The sequence below is a fragment of the Mixophyes fleayi genome, chromosome 2 (genome assembly GCF_038048845.1).
Source record: "Mixophyes fleayi isolate aMixFle1 chromosome 2, aMixFle1.hap1, whole genome shotgun sequence".
Taxonomy (NCBI): Eukaryota; Metazoa; Chordata; class Amphibia; order Anura; family Limnodynastidae; genus Mixophyes; species Mixophyes fleayi.
Genome location: NC_134403.1, coordinates 185321613 through 185341642, shown reverse-complemented (window position 1 = coordinate 185341642; position 20030 = coordinate 185321613). Strand labels below are relative to the sequence as shown.

General features: G+C 40.6%; 1 protein-coding gene across 4 annotated transcripts in view; it reads right to left on the bottom strand.

Moving 5' to 3' along the window:
• Positions 1–14691, bottom strand: part of SCML2 (Scm polycomb group protein like 2) — a 112664-nt gene extending 97973 nt beyond the window's left edge. For all 4 annotated transcript variants that reach the window (XM_075195080.1, XM_075195081.1, XM_075195083.1 and 1 more), the window contains exon 1: positions 14326–14691. The gene's annotated coding sequence lies outside the window, so the exon portion shown is untranslated. The remainder of the gene's footprint in view (positions 1–14325) is intronic.
• Positions 14692–20030: the final 5339 nt, after the last annotated feature.

Below are 20030 nucleotides of genomic sequence, written 5' to 3'. Positions count from 1 at the left end.
AGATCAAACTGCAACTGTCTCTGCTGTGTACTATTCCACAGACTATTCAGCTCATGCTGCAACTATCTCTGCTATGTGACACTCCACAGGTCGTATCATCAAGCTGCTTGTTCTTTTCTCTGGCTGAACTGTTCATGTATTATTGAAAGCATCAAGGCATTATTTGGTTCCTGATTCCTGCCACATCTATTGTGCATATACTGCTACCTGGACAGTTAATCTCTCCTCTGATGTGGGCTGCTCTACTGTGATACCATATACCTGCTGCCTTATTCTTTCCACCTTATTGCTGGACTGTGCATTTAAAGCCATATCTAATTACATGCTGATTGTTCATATTGCATATGATATTGCCGGTGGCTCCGCCCACCTTGTACTACGCTCCTAGTGTGTGTGTGTGTGTATATATATATATATATATATATATATACATATATCAAGACTTTCCTGTATATTCATCCAGACATCATTAAAACACTGATTGTACTTTTATCCTGCATCTGGCATCTATTGAACCTCAGGCTATCATTACCACTTACTAGTGTACTACCATATTCTCACTCCCCAAGGATCTGTTTCCACAACATCTATGAACAGATCCAGAGTCCAAAATACCAAACCGTGACAGCGGGAGATGAGGAGTACATGATTTAGAGTTTTTGCAGTGTCTTCTGTAAGATATGTGGTGTTCTGGAAATGTTTTTCAAATGCATGATTTAAATATAGAGTCAATGTGGGGAACAAAGAATAGTCAAGGATCACATGTAGGCAGCAACCTTGCAGTGTAGAAATTATAGTCATGTTGTCAACAGAAATAGAAATGTCAGGCAAATAACTTCTGTTGGTGGGTGGGAACATTTATTAACTCTGTTTATGAACGATTGAGTTTGGATAAAATTGGGCTTGTTGGTAAACTATTATTGATCTTTTATGTGGCTATCTTCTAGCCACATTAACAAGCCTTAATGATATTTTGAGTGATCTGGCCACTCAGCCAAAATGTCACTTGGTCGTATCTCAGCCAATCTGGCAGTCCACTTATAAGGCCAAATTGGACAATGATCCTTTTTCTCAGCTCTTGGACGCAGCAGCAAGGTCAAAGCACCTGTGGTCAAAGTGTTTTTTGTTTTTGTTTTTTCATACAGTAAGTAATCAAAATAACTCAAGATTGCTCAAGCTTGTAAAAAGGGATCACATTTTTAATATGTATTCACCTGTACTAGTCACAAGTTAAAAAAAAAAGTTTATTGTGCAATCAAACTTACTGAATGACAGCCTTAAATGTGAGCAGAGTTTGTTAAATCAATTAGTTATTTATAGAGGCCACCAGTATGTTATTATGTCTCTTCACTACTGTTCTGGCAGTACATCAGCCCTCTTGACTGGTCCAGAGAGCTAAGAGTGTCGTACAATAACGAGGGGGTGGTAGTGGAAAGAACCCAAGCCGCAGAACAATTAACATGTTGGCTGGGTTATTTAGCATTATAGCCACTCTACCAGTAATATGATCTCCAGGGTGAACAAAAAGAGGGGCACTTTTTATTTTTGTCATCGGGCTTCTCCAACTAGCTAATTAAATAAATAAGTTCTGCACCAATGGTGCCAGGTATGTATACTGTGGAGTGATACAACTATACAATACACCACGTTTTTCTCTTTTCATCCAATGGTTGTGCCGTTTCCCATAGTGTAGAATGTCAACGATTGATGCTTTACGCCCTTCAATAAATAGACCAGTCTATAGTAGTTGGAAATGACCATGGAGGGGAAATTACTTTGGACTGGATAGCCACATATGACTTCTATATGGGTTGCATGCGGCTTTGGGCTACCTGTTGATGGCAGAATTGCATCCTATTTTAATATAACTATGTACTAGTGGTAAAAGCAACCAAGGCACTAAAAAGAGCAAATCATGAATGGAGATGCTGGCAAACATTCTGTTTCAGCTCCTTTACACTACTACATATAAATACATTAAATTTCATTAGTTTTAAAGGTGCCTTTCACACTATATTAAAATGCTTCCCAAAACTATTTTCAATACACCAACATGCGTTAATTCCATAATGGGACGTATAGAAAACAAATTGAAACCGCATTTAAAAAATACCAATGCGATTTTAATGCATTTCTAATGCATTAGAAATTATGTATAATCATAAAATTAAAAATGTGTATGTAAATTTGTACTACATATTGTTAATATTTGATTAAAAAAAAGCATATTAAAAATGTGTATAAAAAGCACATGTGACGGCACAAAACAGTGCTCCGATCGTGTTTTGTGAGCAGCAATGTCGTTTGTACCCTATGTTCATCTTTTGTACTTTTATTATTACTGTTTGAATATAAACAGTTACCAAAAAAAAACAAAAAACACTCATGCATATAAATTTGAAATGTACAGTAACAAAATGCATCTATACGTTGTGCCAGCGAGTGCTTTCAGGACAGGTTTGAAAGACAATGCTCTCAACAAAAGTTGAAGTAGTGAATATATTACATATTATATAACTTAGTCCTGTATAACAGTAATGATTCCTATTAAACTGTATAACAATAATTACATCAATATACTTATCTTTGTGACCCTTTAATTGTAGCCACATTAGATATTTATTTTTTATATAGTTATGTTACTTTGGCTGTTTAGTTGTTAAAGTTAATTAGATTCATTTCTTTGAATAAAATCTCATCAAAATACGCATGAGCCTTCATATGACAGCACAGCAGCGCGGAAGCACAAGTCAGGGCAGGCCAGAGGTGCGCGGGAGCACAAGTCAGGGCAGGCCAGAGGTGCGCGGGAGCACAAGTCAGGGCAGACCAGAGGTGCGCGGGAGCACAAGTCAGGGGAGGCCACAGGTGCGCGGGAGCACAAGTCAGGGGAGGCCACAGGTGCGCGGGAGCACAAGTCAGGGGAGGCCACAGGTGCGCGGGAGCACAAGTCAGGGGAGGCCACAGGTGCGCGGGAGCACAAGTCAGGGGAGGCCACAGGTGCGCGGGAGCACAAGTCAGGGGAGGCCACAGGTGCGCGGGAGCACAAGTCAAGGGAGGCCACAGGTGCGCGGGAGAACAAGTCGGGGGAGGTCACAGGTATTTTATTCCCATACAACATATGGTCGTGCAAATACATTTGATGCAAAAGATGTTTGCATTAGCTGATTTTATGAATACAGTCAACAGCGAAGAAGACAAATGTGTCCATCACTAAATGGATCACAATGGTATATATAAACATACACAATTTTTTATTACCATGGAGACCACAGCAGAGACAGCAGTGACTGGTGGGTATGCCAATGTAGAGGGATTGGTTACAGGTAACACAAGGCAAAGTGCATAGAACATCACTACAGTGTCTCCCCGAACTCACACAAAGCTGCACCTCCTCCATCTGCCTGCAGGCTAAGCCTATATGCTGCAGCACAGATTCCTGATAGAGCCCACGTTGTCAGCCAGTGCTCAATCATTCAGTAGCCACCCACCTCCACACCACTGATCGGGTTAATGCCACCTCTATGTTTGTTATGATGTGCCTCATGTTAGCAAAGCACTTTGGGATATGTAGTCTAGTCCTTTCTGCCTTTTGCACATTGTGTTGTCACTTTCAGACCACATTTCCCTATGATCGACGGGGATCTCTGCACTAGTGGGATAGCACAGGAGTTCAAAGTGCTCTGAAGATTCAGAGTATACTTGTGTGTAAAACCAATAAACTTACCTTTAATGTTAATTCTACTTTTTTTAAAAATATTAATAAACAAGAAATCCTCTACTACCCTTACTTGAATTAAACCTTTAGCTCAAATTTCCCACTTCAAATACTGTAACAGTAACCAAACTGGCTCTACTTTAATCCCCCTGCAATGTGGCTGGCTGGCTACTTTCCCATACTGGTAATGTAAGAATATTTCTGCTCTGTGCCAGTCATTGTGCTGGCTGCCTAGTTCTTCCAAAATATAATTCTAAATTGTGGTTCACAAGAGTCCTCCACAAATCTGCACTCCTACATACCTTCTCTTATCTCTGTTAACCAACCTACCTATGCTGCATGGTCTGACAATGACCTATGGATACAAACCTAAGCTGTAACCAGCTCGAAGTTCTTCTTATACTCTGGAAAGTACTACCTCCAACAGAAAGACTAACGTCCAACATTCAGAGCTTTAGGCTGGGGACACACTACACTGGTTTTCAGCCAACTATGGGCCCAATCACACGATAAACGATCATTCGGCCCGATATCACATTAGTGTACACTGCACGTTTATCGTTCCAAAACACATCGTATCATTTGATTTATTTTTTTTAAAACGAACTAAATATCTCGTTCCACGATGGAACAATGTTGTTCCAATTCTGAGGTGTGTGTGCACTAATGACCGGCAGTGTCCACAGATCTCTATGGAGTGTGCAGAGACACTCTCTTCAGCCAATGGCTATGACAGATGAAGAGCACAGATCTGAAGGTAAAATGTGTTTGAATCAGCATGCTGATCGGGACTTTTTTTTCAGTCATTGGTAAAATCGTCAAGGATATCACATCAGGAGAAATTTGGTATAGTGTGTACCCAGCCCTAAGCATGAGCTGAAAACACCTTTTCCAGGATGCTTATCAAGTTTTCTTAATAACCTGGTATTAAAGTATTTAGGTAAGAAATAGATAACACAACCCTCTCCAAAATAATGTGGTATTAAAATCTTAAAACTAGTAGTAGATAATCCCACTATCACCTGCTCTACACCACTTATTTACAACAGCCACACCTCATTGTCCTGCCTGTGTTATGTACACTCCAGTTTCCACTTCTTAAAACACTTAGGGGCAAATTTATCAATACCAATTCACGGCAATAAACACGTTTTATTTGTTAACATTTATCACAGTGATAAAAATATCTTACTGCTGACATTAATCAAGAAAATGCTCACCAGGAGCAGTAAGAGTTAACTTACAGCTTTCCTTAATTGTGTGCATACGAGCCACTATTTCAAAAACAGAACTAAATAAAATTATTTTAAAAAGGAAATGGTTTAATTCCATTTTCAATGCTTTATTTAATATATTTTTAATGCTTTTTGTATTGTGGCAATACTTGTACCACTGTGATGTTTCTTAAACAGACACTAGGGGGCATATTCAATTGTTGAATATGTCTGCGGTGTTAAAAGTATTACCGTTATTATGGTAATTCTAAGCCGGATTTCAGCTGAAATCCATTGAGAAAAGTACCGTAATAACGGTATTTATGCGCACTATAACTGTAATGACGGTAATAGTGCGCACGCCGCGTTACTTTAGGCAGTAACGCCAACAATTGAATATGCCCCTGGTAGTGTTGTTACCATCGGTGTTAAGCGCTTTTAGAAATTTGTCAAAACGGTAATGAGCCGATAATAGGGTTCTTCACCATTTGATAAATATTAATTTCTGAACTTGCATAGAAACTAGCTGGTGGACGGGTTCACACAACATTAATTTATACTGTTAACATGTCATTGGTCCACTGTATAAAACAAGCACTTTATTTACTTTATCACCATTAGATTGAAAGCCTTATCTCATTGTCTGGTACAGTATTTGTTATTCATTGTATGTACCTCCCTCTATAGTGCGGACTCTATAAAGCATAAGGAGTGGTATACTACTACTACTAATACTAATAATAATGTTAATGTGGATTCCCCTTCATGTACCTGAAACAGCGATGATGCAGCCAAGCAGCTCTCTGCTTTGGCCTACACACATTTTAGGCAGTCCTATGCTGGGACAGATTTCATCACGGACAATGCCCCCGCAGAGAAAGAGATCACATAGAAGGGACTCCCACAATTCAGGTGAGGAGTATGGTTTTTCAAAAGGAGCAGAAAACACAAGACTCTAGCTTCCTTATATAATCAACTTCTAATAAAATCTACCAATATATATGTAAAGCACGGTGGCTAAATAGTTAGCACTTCTGCCTTACAGCACTGGGGTCATGAGTTCAATTCCCGACCATGGCCTTATCTGTGTGGAGTTTGTATGTTCTCCCTGTGTTTGCGTGGGTTTCCTCCAGGTGCTCCGGTTTCCTCCCACACTCCAAAAACATACTAGTACGTTAATTGGCTGCTATCAAAATTGACCCTAGTCTGTCTGTCTTTCTGTCTGTGTGTGTGTAGGGAATTTAGACTGTAAGCTCCAATGGGGCAGGGACCGATGTGAATGAGTTCTCTGTACAGTGCTGCAGAATTAGTGGCGCTATATAAATAAATGGTAATAATAATATGTTAACAGAAGTTCCATCATCTTAACAGAAATTGCTATGCTCCTCCAAAAGACAGTTTTCTGTTTGCAACACAACACAATCTGAGAAAACCATCAGAGAAATAGTACAGCAAAGACATAATTAATTATCATTAACATTTACTTATATAATGCCAGCATATACAACAGTACTTTACAATTGATAAACAAAATTATGTAAAACAACACTGGGTATTAAACAAACACATAAAGCGGTAAGAGGGCGCTGCTCACAAGCTTACAATCTATATAAACATGACTATGTGCACGGATATCAATGATATGTGTGGTAGAGATTATGCAGCCATTTTCGTCTGATAACCACTACGATGATTAAATCATTGCTGTTCATATGGACAGAATCAAAATAAATTCATCACTATACTGTACTATTTCCAGGTGTTCTGTCACATTACATTCTGTTTTGGAAAGCTATCATTAGGTCATTGGGACAAGCAATGACCTAATGACTGTTGATTTCTTAAAAAGGAATCATACAGAAAGAAAGAACTCATCTCTCACAATTAGCAGAAATATCTTATTAATTACAAAGGAGAGAGTAACTCTTTAACAAGAGAAAAAGCTTGGAGTTAACAAACATTCGCAGTATATGGATTTCTGTACATTAAACTGCATAGGATACAATTAGGATACAATTATTTGCATATAATTAGTTCAAAATGTCATCCCAAGGCCACATGGGCAACAGTATTGAAAATATTGAATGTTAAAAGGGTTGCACAACAGTAATTTGGTGGGTGTCTCTCTTCTGGGGCTCCCACCTTTTTTTCAACTGTCAAGATCCAGCCAGAGCCGTAACTAGGGTGGTGCGGGCGGTGCCATCGCCCAGGGCGCAAGCCCAAGGGGGCGCAGCAGCCGCCCAATACCTAGCCCTATCTTCTGCCTTTTACCTCCGCAATGGTGACTGCGGTGACACCGAGTATGTGAAAGAACTACAACTCCCATAATTTCCCACTCTTATTGTTGGAGCTATAGCCTGGAAGTGTGCGACTGTCGCGGATTATTGACCCCGGTGGTTGCAGGGACTAATCCTCTACTGCCCCCGGCACTATAGATGCCGGGCTGGCGGGGGATAGACTCGCGCCGCGGAGGATCACGGGAGATGTAGTTTCCGCTGAAGCACGTTGTCTCAGTGTTGTGTTGAATACACAGAACTTTATTGTTCCCGCGCACAGCAAGATGGCGGGGTCGGAGAGCCGTCTGGTGTCTCTGCCGCTGTCCTGTATCAAAGTGATCATGAGGAGCTCGTCCGACATGTCCTGCATGAACCAGGATGCGCTGATCCTCACCATTAATGCCACGGTACCCGGGGATGACGTCATTACCTGATGTTATATGAATGTGATAGTAATGGGACAGGTCATGTGAGGTCACCGGGTGGAAGGAGTAGTATAAGGATTGGGCAAGTAATGTGATGTTCCCCTTCTAAAAAAAATAGTACCATGGTTATCCTAACAATAACAAGTTACTTTGGCAAACAACCAAAATACAGTGGTACTAGTATTGTCAGTGCCAGGATGGGGCATGTTATGTCATATTGCCCAGTACATAAGATAGGGTTGGGGAGAAATTATTTACTCTGCCTAGACTGTTCTATTTCTACATGCAGACAAAAAATTGTCCCCCTAGAATTTTTTTTTAGGAGGGGGGCGATTTGGACTACTTCCCCTTTTATTGCTAAGAGAAGCAGTGGGCATCCAGTGGCAGCTTACTATACCCGTGTTACCGGTGGCTGACAGGCAGGTACAGTATGCTGCTCGGCCGCGTTGATTGTGTTAAAACACTAATCAGAGCGTCCAGACAGGATTCTCTGCCTGCCTGTCAGCCACAGGGACCATGAGTATAGTGAGCAGAGCCGTAACTAGGGTGGTGCAGGCGGTGCCGTCGCCCCCTACCTAGCCCTATCTTTTGCCTTTTACCTCTGCAGTGGAAGTGATTGTTGATGAAGGTCGGTCTGCCCTTCCATACAGTCATCAATACAGTTAATTTATTTGAATCCCACTACAATATATATATATATATATATATATATATATATATATATATATATATATATATATATAAATTAATCATGCATTTGCAAATATGTGTAAGAGAATTCTTTCAGTAAAGTACTAGCCACACCCCCACATTAGGTTGACCACACCCACTTGTCAAATGCCACTCCCACTTAGATGGGGGGCGCCGGTGCCCTGTCTCGCCCAGGGCACTAAAATGTCTAGTTACGGCACTGGATCCAGCTAAATAGATTTACTGGGCATCTATGTTAGCCAACCCGCATAACCACTTCTGAGCACCAGAGAATGGAAGGATGCAAAACAGTGCTAGAAATAATGGGTGTCTCCAGATTGTAAGCACCAGTTCACCCAAACCGGTCTAATAGCCCTTTTTTATCTAATCACATCAGATTATGCTGATACATAAAACAGTGGGGACTAAAGACATATGGAGAAAAATCAGAACTTGAAGTGAATTCAGAAAAGTACCACAGACACATGATATATAGGAAGTAAACCCAATGGGGCAACAACACATAAGTTGAAAACAAAAACTAGGACAATGGCCAATTTTGTTCATGCAGATAAATAATCATGCAATCAATTATTATCCATTGGCTTATTTTCTTCAAATGCATGCAGCCTACAGAAACCTTCACTATCCGTGAAAGTTATCCTAACATAAATGAACTAATTATTGCACAAATCAAATCAGCCTTGAGCAGCAAAACTATATCCCAGAGGCAGAAAACTTGCCAAATATCTTCTGATTACAATAACGAAGTCGCTTCTACAGCTGACATGAACAAAACAGTAATGTAAAACTTGGACTGCTATGGATATTGTTATGTATAAAATATAGAATCTGATATAAGATTTAAGAACCTGATTATGGGTAAAATTATTACTTAAACACATGGATTTTCCCTGCATCCAATGGTAAAATTAGAATATACCTTTTCTTATCTTACCTCAGCATTGTTAGTTCTGATAAAGATATACAAAGAGGAATGAAAATGTGCAGGTATAAAGTCTGTGGTCTCTATTTGGTAAAGCATGTTATAAAAGGTTTCCTACAAATATAAAATATTAAAATTATGTTGCCATTTCATTTTGTTCTCTAATTAGATGTAGTAGATTTATATTATCATTTACCAAAGCCCCTGGCAGGTGAAGACTGCAGATGCCCAAGCCGACCTGCCAGTTCAAGCATGTACAAAGTGTCCCAGGACTGGCTTGGCAAGTGGAAAGACTGCTCTTACCAGCCAGTATCATCGGGGTGCTGAGCATCACTCAGCTGCCCTAGTGTCATTTTCTTAATAAATTGGTTGAAAAAAAGATTTTCAATCACCCCTATGAGATATTATAGAAAATCTTATTATTAACGTAGGGGTCTTACTAAATAGGCCACTATGACTAGTGTTGCCTGAATCAGGAAGAAATCAAGGTAAAAAAGACTTTTGTTGTCAGGGGTAAGGTTCAGTATGAAACCCTGAATATATGACCTAAATCAAAGCCAAATCAACTGTCAATTTTGATTACATATTATAGAATCTAAGGGGGGAATTCAATTGGCCATAAGGTGACACGATGTGTCTATGGAACGGTATGCGGAGATACATCATCGCAATGTTCTTACTAAAATCTCCTCTCATTTTCCCTTTGCGTTCCATAGACATGTGAGGGAAAACGAGCAGAGAGTTCTGTACCGTATTAGCCAGCCAGGTAAGGCGGCAGCTCGTGGCTAATTGAATCTGCCCCTGAGAGTCTATTACATCTAATTCAGAGGACAAATAAAAATGTTCACAAATGGCCTTTAAGATACTAAGGGGCATATTTATCATTCTGTTTATACAGCAAAATACCCCGAAAAATTGCCATTTTCGGGGGACAGCCGCATTTTAAAGTAAAGTTGTTATTTATTAATAGTGCATGGCAGCAGATATTGTAGATATCTGCTGCTTTGCCTTTTTCTTTGAATTCCAAAGCAGTCCCCATAGATGTCTATGAGGAATGCTATTTTGCACTATTTAACAAGTTCCAAAAATCTTGTGCAAAAAGGCTAGCCATTGAAGCCTATGGGGAGAGCATTGCGGTAGAGGGATCTTCGGATCCCTTACCGCAACTTACCTGCTCTCCCCTCCGCTCACTTTCGCAAAGGCAGTCACTTTGTGATAATGACCATAGAAAAGATAGGTTACATATCTTCGCAGGAACAGCAGTTTTTCGTGACTGCTGTTCCTGTTGAAGATTTTTAATAAATACTCACAATATTTCAATCCTTATTTTTGTGATAAGGATTGTGGTTAAAATGTGCCGATTAATAGGTATCCCTGTAAATGTTAGACTTAAGCTGGATACACACTACAGAATTTTCCCCCAACTTTTTATGCCAATCGATTTTACATGTGATCGATCTTCCGATCGCTCGGTCCATGGACTGCATACACTCTAGCCTTGTTTTAGACGATAAAGGAAAGAGCGAACGCCCCTTTAGCGACTTTTTACAGCCATGTTGTCATGAGCAATAATTTTAATTTCGTACACACTGAAGCATCATTTGTGGGGCATGTAACGATATACCAAAGACATTAGCCTAAAGGGGCAGAGCTTTCCCTATAGTTAACAAAGCCGCATAAAAAGAGAAGGCAACACTGTCTCTTCATTCATTCATATAAAATAGAAGTTTAGTAACATACATAAAATTTAGAAAACCATTTAAGTGGTAAAGTGCAATGCAATGAATATTCCCTAATAAAATCCTTTCGTATGTAATGGAATGCTCCATTCTTGGCGGGCATCATCGCCGATTGGTCCACAGCAGAAACGAACGCCCATGACTGAGTGTATAAAATGACAGATGAACCTGTCTGTCGCCGAGGAGCGTGAGAAGATGGCGAGTGAGAAAGCGTCAGTGGGTGTTAAGGTTGAGGAGAAGGTGTCAGTGGGGGTTGCGGGCGAGGAGAAGGAGTCAGTGGGTGTTGCGGGCGAGGAGAAGGAGTCAGTGGGTGTTGCAGCTATGGAGACAGAGACTGAGTAGGAGATGGTGCTGGAAGGGCCAAAATTTTTTTGAAAAAGTTAAGGTGGGGGGTGGAGATACTCAAGAAGAGCAAAGAGCAAATCCAAAGAGCCCAAGAGAGGTGGAGATTGTTACGAGCCGCCGCGGCTCGCCTCCTGGGTCTGCTAGCGTCCCGGTCGTCACCTTGACGACCGGGACGTCATTTCCACTTCCTGGTCAACGGTCCGACGCTGATACTTTAGCGCTGCGTCCCGGTGGTACTAGTGGCCGGGCGCATGCCTGTGAGTTTGACCCTTCGCTTGCCCTTGGATAGTGCATCTGTGCCTGTGACCTTTTGACCTAGGATTCTTCTTATACTACAGTCCACCAATCACTCTACTTCTGGGAACTCCTTTAAGTCAGTATACGTTACTCGACCCTCGGTCAACCAAGCCCAGTCTGTCCCCACCACTAGGGGCTCCAGCGAACACCTGGCCTTCAGAGCAGTTCCCGAGTTTCACTGTACTGACTTGGGAGTTCCTAACAGAGATGATGGTCAAAGTACTGGACCAGGACGACAACGACATTAAAAAAGGTCAGTAGCACATGTAGTGTACCTGCTTGAAGGACTTTATTTCATTCTAGTGTCACACAAAGCAAAGTAAACGCCTAATGCCTAATTTATAACATATTGTTTTATGTCAGAACGAAGAATTAATGCTGAGAAGGCCTGTTTAGATGCCACTGATACCACTAATGTTACACCTGTTATCAAACAAGAAAAATGTGAAAAAGAAAAATATATAAAAGAACTTTGATCTGAAGGTATTGCAGTGAACATGTATAGACAGCTAAATGCTTTGGGCACATACCTGTACCGTTATAATAACCAAAATGGCGCCTGTTTTCCAGAATATATAGAGGTTAAGCCCGCTATTATGGCGATTGCGCCACAGGGACCAAAACATAAACTGATCTCAAGCAGTGTGCAAGGTGAGAAAATGAGAGTATTTCTGTCGTGGAATATAAATTACAGATATAGAAATTTAAAGGTAAACTTTTTTTATTTCCTTGTTTCGTAGGTAAAGAAATCAAAGGGAATAGAAACCCAAGCGACATCAAGACCTATTCTGCCACAAACCAGTAGCACCTTTAAAGAGTAATACTATTTTTTTCACTTGTCGTATTGCAAAAATTTTTGTACATTTTTTCCTGCAATAAAGCTGTTGCATGAACACTGTGTGGTTTATTCTGGGTATTTCACAAATATTAGTTAATAAAGGTTAATATGACTTTATAACTTTAATAGTTTATAAATGTTAAATTTTATAAAGGGTAAATATGAATAGATTGCCAACATAGACGCAAAGGGTAACAACACACGTGCTTTATACAAGTGTAATGGTCTGCAGCCAGACAGATGCAATATACATCTATACAAAACACAAGCCTGTGATATGCGGATACCGCACCACATGGTACTGGGACAGACATCAAAAATTTACATACACACGCCCCCCAGGTCAAGGAATTATCAGAGGATTGTCATGGATCGGTCGGAATTTTATACACACTACACAACGGAAACGAGATTGGAACGAAAATATTGAACGGTACGACCAACCAAATGAGGCGACAATCGTCCAGACTTTCGGCCATCGTGTCACTACACACACTAACCCGACTTTTGAACGAGCGGTCGTATGTCTTCTGATTGAGCCGATTATAATCGGACGAAAACCGTGTAGTGTGTACCTAGCGTTACATTTTCAAAATACATTTGCTAATAAAAAATAGGTGTAGCACCAGTTTTAAAATATCTATTCTAGTATTTGTAATACGAACCTGAACATAGGATATGTACTTGAGGATGTGTGACAATTGAATAATACCAATTTCACATTGCGCCCCATAGCTATATTACGGGTATATGAACCCAGGATATTGCCAGGGGACAGAGCCTCCCACCCCCGCAAATTCCTGGGTCGACCGGGTTCACACTGAACCAGTGTGTACCTGGGTCTCCAAGGCAACACTACAAAAGAAGCTTTGATTGGCTCCTTATGAGGAGCAAGTTTTTCTCTATTTTTATGTTTTCAATAGATTTCGGTGAGACCCAGGTGAAAAATGGGTCTCACTGTTTAGGCTGGAGGCTACCTGGCTCGGACCCAGAAATAACCTTCCAAAAGACCCGGGTATAATTCGGAATTAGTAGAGGAGCCATTCACACTCAGCCTCGACTCAGATCGTCTGGGCTTGCCCTGGCAATAACCCGAGTTTTGAGGTTGTGTGAATGGGGTATAAATAGAACCAGAGGCAGGCTGGGCTGGGTTGCATCTGCAATAGTTAGTAGAGCTATATAAAAAGCTGATGATGATGGGCTACCTTTGGCTGGGTCACCTGCATTTTTTGTTCTTTTAAAGTTGAGTCATGTTGTCGTCGTCGTCCCCCTCGGGGCAAAAGTTTGTCAACCCTCCCCTGAATATAACAACTTATCAGTTATCACAAAGGTTTGTACTGAGGATACTGGAAATTATGGTAATGAAAGGTCAGCAAAGTTGTTCATCTCAAGACTTCTCCCTGTGCAGGTACTTTCTAATTATAACCACCCAACAAGAACAAGTCTAGCTTGCAGGCATAACTCAGTTATAATGTAATACTCTTCTCATCAATCTAACATCACAAGGAAGCAACAGTGACACATGTAGGTCAGATTTTCATCTCCATTTTATTAACCAATTTTCAGTTCAGACCATCAAATATTAACTTGAATGATGACAAGGACAATTTGTAAGTAAAGAAGCACAGGGACATTCAAGTCCAAAAGTGACACAGATGTGTGCTACAGGTCTGTGGGGTGCAGATCTGACATGCCAAATCCCCCGTTAATTAACCCCCAGCCAGTCACCCACATGTCACCTAACCACCAGGGCAGAGCTGGAAGAGGTCTTCCTTACATCATGCTCCATTAGCAGCGAGGAGACGCATCCTCCTCTGAAGGATAAGAAGTGAGAACTCACCTCAGTATCCACGCTTGCTCCAACCAGGGGACTGAGCTCTCCGAGTGGCCACGATCATTGAGTAGCCTTTCAGCTGCCGCTTTCTGTGATGCTCATCATCTGCTTGTCTCGATCTATATGTTCACCCATCCAGTGCTCCGCCGTCTTTTCGGGTGCCCCCGTGTGTCCCCACTGCGAGTACCTCAGGGCGCCGCCATGTTACCATGCAGCGCGCACCCGCCTGTGGTCTGTGTGCATGAGAGTGGAGGAGGGGGCGCTCGGGGGTCTCTCGGGTTCGTACTCATGCGGCTATCAATGGAGCCATTCACTGTCCTGCACTGCACACCTCAATGCATCAGAGCCTGGCAGCGTTATGCAGGCGTGTGGTCATGTGATCTATATATATGTGTATGTGTGTGTGTGTGTGTGTGTATATATATATATATATGTGTGTGTGTGTATATATATATATATATATATGTGTGTGTGTGTGTATATATAAATATGTGTGCGTGTATGTGTATATATATATATATATATGTGTGTGTGTGTGTATATATGTGTGTGTGCGTGTATGTGTATATATATGTGTGTGTGTGTGTGTGTGTGTATATATATATATATATATATATCAGGGGCGGATCCAGACTTTTGCTATAGCCCGGGCGATTTTAGGGGGGGCGATTTAGGCCCCTCCCCCTTTCTAATTTCTAAGGCTGCCGGCGCCTGCACAGTATGTGCAGGCGCCGGCAGCAAGCCCCTGCTAGGGGGGGGGCGATCGCCCTCCCCTGGATCCGCCACTGATATATATATATGTATGTGTGTGTGTGTGTATATATATATATATATATATATATATATATATATGTCTGTGTGTGTATATATGTGGGTGTGTGTATATATGTGGGTGTGTGTATATATATATATGTGTGTGTATATATATATATGTGTGTGTGTATATGTGTGTGTGTGTGTGTGTGTATATGTGTGTGTGTGTGTGTGTGTGTGTGTGTGTGTGTATATATATATATATATGTGTGTGTCATTACTTACATTTTTCTAAAAGTGTGAACATGTCAGCACATTATAATCAAAAGTAGGTCAGCGTAAAAGTGCTGGTAGTAACTTACTAAGCTTTGGAAATAGTTATCCCAATTATAAAGGTCATTGGGATATTGCAACTATTAAACTCGTTAGATACCCATAAGTAACTATGCCAAATGCTGTATATCTAATTATTTCGTTTATTTCTGATAATGTCCTTGTTGTTGTTAGTTTATCGACAAAAATATACTTTTATTATAATGTATGCAAACTTTAGCATTAGTTTTAATTTCATTGAACGAATAGTCATTTGTACAAGAGGTTACATTGCAGTGTTGAAGTTTGTTCAATAATATGATAATGGTAAAAGATGAACAAAGTGTTATATAATAACGAGCATGCATTGTGTAGGACAGAGAGAGTAGGTTGAGATGCTATAGGACAGTTTGAAATATGTACCACAATTTTAGATTTTATGGGATACTGTAAATGTCGTCTGTAAGCCATTGGATGATTTATATTGTAAAGCAAGACATACATGCAGATTCAGTTGTTTCTCTGTGAATGATGGTTGATTCAGTGTAATGGCTGTAAATGACATAGATACAGCATTTATTGAGCGGGAAGAAAATGCTGGTAAAATTATAATTCTGAGTACAGTGATATTCTAGCACCATGAGAATATAAGATAGTGTATTTAATTAATTTGCTGTAGCCCCCTTTTTTTAGAGAGAGTAGTGTTGTGGCTTCTTGACACACTTTGGGCACCAGTCTGCATCAGTGCACCTATATTTTGCTCACTGTACTTTCAAGCTAGTTCAGACTCGATGGGGTCTATTTAACATATTGCGATATCCCAAACATTTGGAGAACACCACTGCTTAATTTATTAAGTGATTAACACAGGATAAATCAGGATTTCACCTGCACTAACCTACTTTTCATTTGTTACAGCAGTCCCCATAGAACTCTATGGGGACTGCAATATTGGTGATTTATCAAGCAGCTAAAAGTATTGCTTTTCCTTGCAAACCTATGTCATCTCAGAATGAGATGGCAGCTTGGTCCCCACCAGGTCAGCTCACTATACTAGGACATTAGCCGAGCATGCGCTTTTAAAGTAAAGTAAAATTACTTTGTAGTATAGTGCAGTCTTTGTCAAGGCTCCATGAGCAGCCCCAGCTTAGTGAATAGCATTGGTACTGCATTATGTATTGCGTGCGAATTGCAGTAATAAATGATTGGTACAGCTGTACAATAATAAATAGACCCCATATCCATTAGCTCTGTAGGTGGAAATGTAGAAAAGGGGCCTTTGCACATGCAATTTTGTAAACAAACAGACAATGAACCATGTGTGCAGAACTACAATACATTATAGTTGGAATATATGTGCACCAGCCCATCCACCCAAAAAATAAATCACACTTTATTAAACACCTCCCTCAGAAGCTTGTCATTTGCAATACCATTTAACATCACATCTGTTTTGTTACCCAAGAGCTGATCATGAGATAAGGATCTGGGCAGCACGGTGGCTAAGTGGTTAGCACTTCTCCCTTACAGCACTGGGGTCATGAGTTCAATTTCCAACCATGGCCTTATCTGTGAGGAGTTTGCATGTTCTCCCCCAAGTTCGTGGGTTTCCTCCAGGTGCTCCGGTTTCCTCCCACACTCCAAAAACATACTGGTAGGTTAATTGGCTGCTTACAAATTGACCCTAGTCTGTCTGTGTGTGTGTGTGTGTGTGTGTGTCTGTCTGTCTGTCTGTGTGTGTGTGTGTGTGTGTGTGTTAGGGAATTTAGACTAAGCCCCAATGGGGCAGGGACTGATGTGAGTGAGTTCTCTGTACAGCACTGCGGAATTAGTGGCTCTATATAAATAAATGGTAATAATAATAAATATCTATATGACACTACTCACATCTTGGGCCAAATCAGTAGCTTCGGGCTTAACACACTCAGTTACAGCATGCCAGTAAATACACTCAGTGGGCCTGATTCATTAAACAAAGGAAAGAAAAAAAAATGAGTAACTTTAGACCTTGGCAAAAGCCATGTTGTATTGGAGGGGGATGTAATTTAAAATGTGATGACAGATTTATAATTAGGGTAGAGCATGTCCTAGATCAACTTTTAATGGCAGTGTAAAAGAAAAGCAATCAAGTATTTGTGTCCTACATGAAAAAAAACAGCCAGTATTTTCCTTATGTGCAAAATTATAAACTCATTTGCACCCCTTGCATTGCAACATGGTTTTGCCAAGGTTCAAAGTCACTCGTTTCCTTGCTTTACTTTCCTTAATGAATCAGGCCCAGTGTCACTGCAGGTCTGCTTGTCTCTCACTATTCTCCCTGTTAGACCTCTGCCTAGCTTGTCTCTCAACTGCAATTTGAACATTGGCTCCTCACACATCCCTGGTCAACTACAGAACAAATTCAAGAGTTGGACCTCTACTCTACTATTGCTCATTAGTCCCATAGCCGCTCAGGTCTCATTTAAGGATAGATAGACTAAAAGAGTTCAGACCTCTGTCTACCAGTAAAAATCTCTATTTTCTAATCATACATGACACTCATAGAAGTAAATCAAATTTCTCTAACACTCAAGTTCTTTGCAGGATTGGCTGGGCTCTATTTTATCCTCTCATTCTGCTACTGACTACGTATGGGTGGTACTTCTAGTTAATCCCCTAATGTGTCCATTCCATCAATAGTACTTAGCCTAAGGGCCACTACATGTCATTATTTCTAAATAGACCGATTAGCTGTATATAGGGCTTTTTAGAAATTGAATGTAATGATTTCTCATATAAAATATATGCCATGTCTAGGATGAAGCTGCAGCAGTATCTTATCACCTGCAGCCTTTTTTATACTTTTTTTAAGGAAGCAAACAGGAAAAACGCCTTCACCACTAACGGTTTGAAGCTTCATGATTTCCCAAAGAGGAAACACATTGCTGAGCCATGACAGACAACCAGCGATTACAGGCCATACTCACTGAGGGGAATTTATTATTAGTGGGGTTTTTTTAAAAAAATCTAACCAGTCCTATTCATCTCATGCATGTGACCTGTGGCTCTCCAGCTCTTGTGAAACTACATATCCCAGCATTCCTTGCCATATTTTGGAATATAGTTGTTTCCCATGTTTACTTAAAGGCTAATTGCACCTAAAAATGGAAAATGTACTTTGGGTGTGTTTAAGTGACCTAAAATAAAATACAAAGTTTCATTTACCAGCACTTTGCTATTGAATCGCCAGATGCCCCAAAGTGTTGAACAGTCCAAGCAGAAGATTTTCCCCTGTGGTGTGGTAGGCCATGTTCAGGGTTGTCAAAGCCCCTCCAGTGTGAACTTTACATTTGCATGAATGGAACTACGAACACATCCTCCACTCCCTCTATATGTTGGGGTTCCTCAAGGCTCTATCCTTGGCCCTACTTTTATCTCTTTATACCTCTTCTGTCTGTGAGCTAACATGCTCCTTCGGCTTCAGTGGTAGTCACGTGTGTTGACGATAATCCCGACAGCACTTACAGCGGCAGTGAAAATCCGAATGCTGTAATTCAGACCTGCACTCATTTCTGACTTGCTTAGTAACTGACAGTCAACATTTCCGGCATTACAACATAGCTACAGTGAGATTCACATCACTTGGAAGCGCTACTGTTAAATTTATGCTATTAAGGGAGCAATGTGAGGACCCGGCAGGTGTCTAGCCCTTCCTAAAACACATTACACTGATCTTCCTCTCGCTACTGTACCACTTTGCAAATCCATACACTGGCTCCTTATTTCCTCCAGAATGCAATATAAGCGACTCACCCTCACCTTCAAAGCCCTCACCAGCTCCTCCCATCATACATGTCTGATCTCATCATAAGATACACTCCCTCTCCCGCCTCCAAGACTCCTCCCCATTTTTAGAACTCCCTACCCCACCTGACCAGACTCTCCCCCCACCTTCAGTCCTTCAAGTGCTCTCTCAAAACCCACCTTCACAATAGCCTATCCTACTCCCACCTGATACTACTCCCTCTGCATGTTTTACAAGTTTGAGGATTATGTCCACTCTAGTTCTAGCCATAATGGTCAGCAACTAAAGTTGTACACCAAAACCTGGGAGCAAGTGATTTCCTGTGAAGACATGTAGTTCTAAGAGAAAGTAAGCTGGTAAATGTGAAAACCTCAAGTACACTAGCTATACTTGCTGACCAACTGTTACCACTAGATGACATTACAACATTTAAATGGTGTTTAGAGTACACATTTTACCAAATAACCTATGAAATTGTTCCTTGTGCATTGCGTTACTATTTGAAGCCTCTTACACTCACATTACTTGAGGGTTGCTATATGATCTCACATATCATTTATAAAACAGAGCAATAACTAGTTTTCAGATAGTATTTTAGAATGTGATTTTCTTAAAAGAATTGTTTTAGTCACAGACCGTGGGTGATGTCACAAACTAAAGCTACTGTTACAGGCTGTAGTTGTGGGCCCATTGTGCCACTAGATAGGTGATAAGCAACCAGATGCACTTCAGGGGACGCATGGGCAGTCCTCTAACCTCCAAAAGTGCCACACATTACCCTAATTCTCAGTAATAAGTTAAAACAATACAGTTAATCAAAGAAAGAGACACCTATCTGTAATTACATATCAACAAGCTTTTA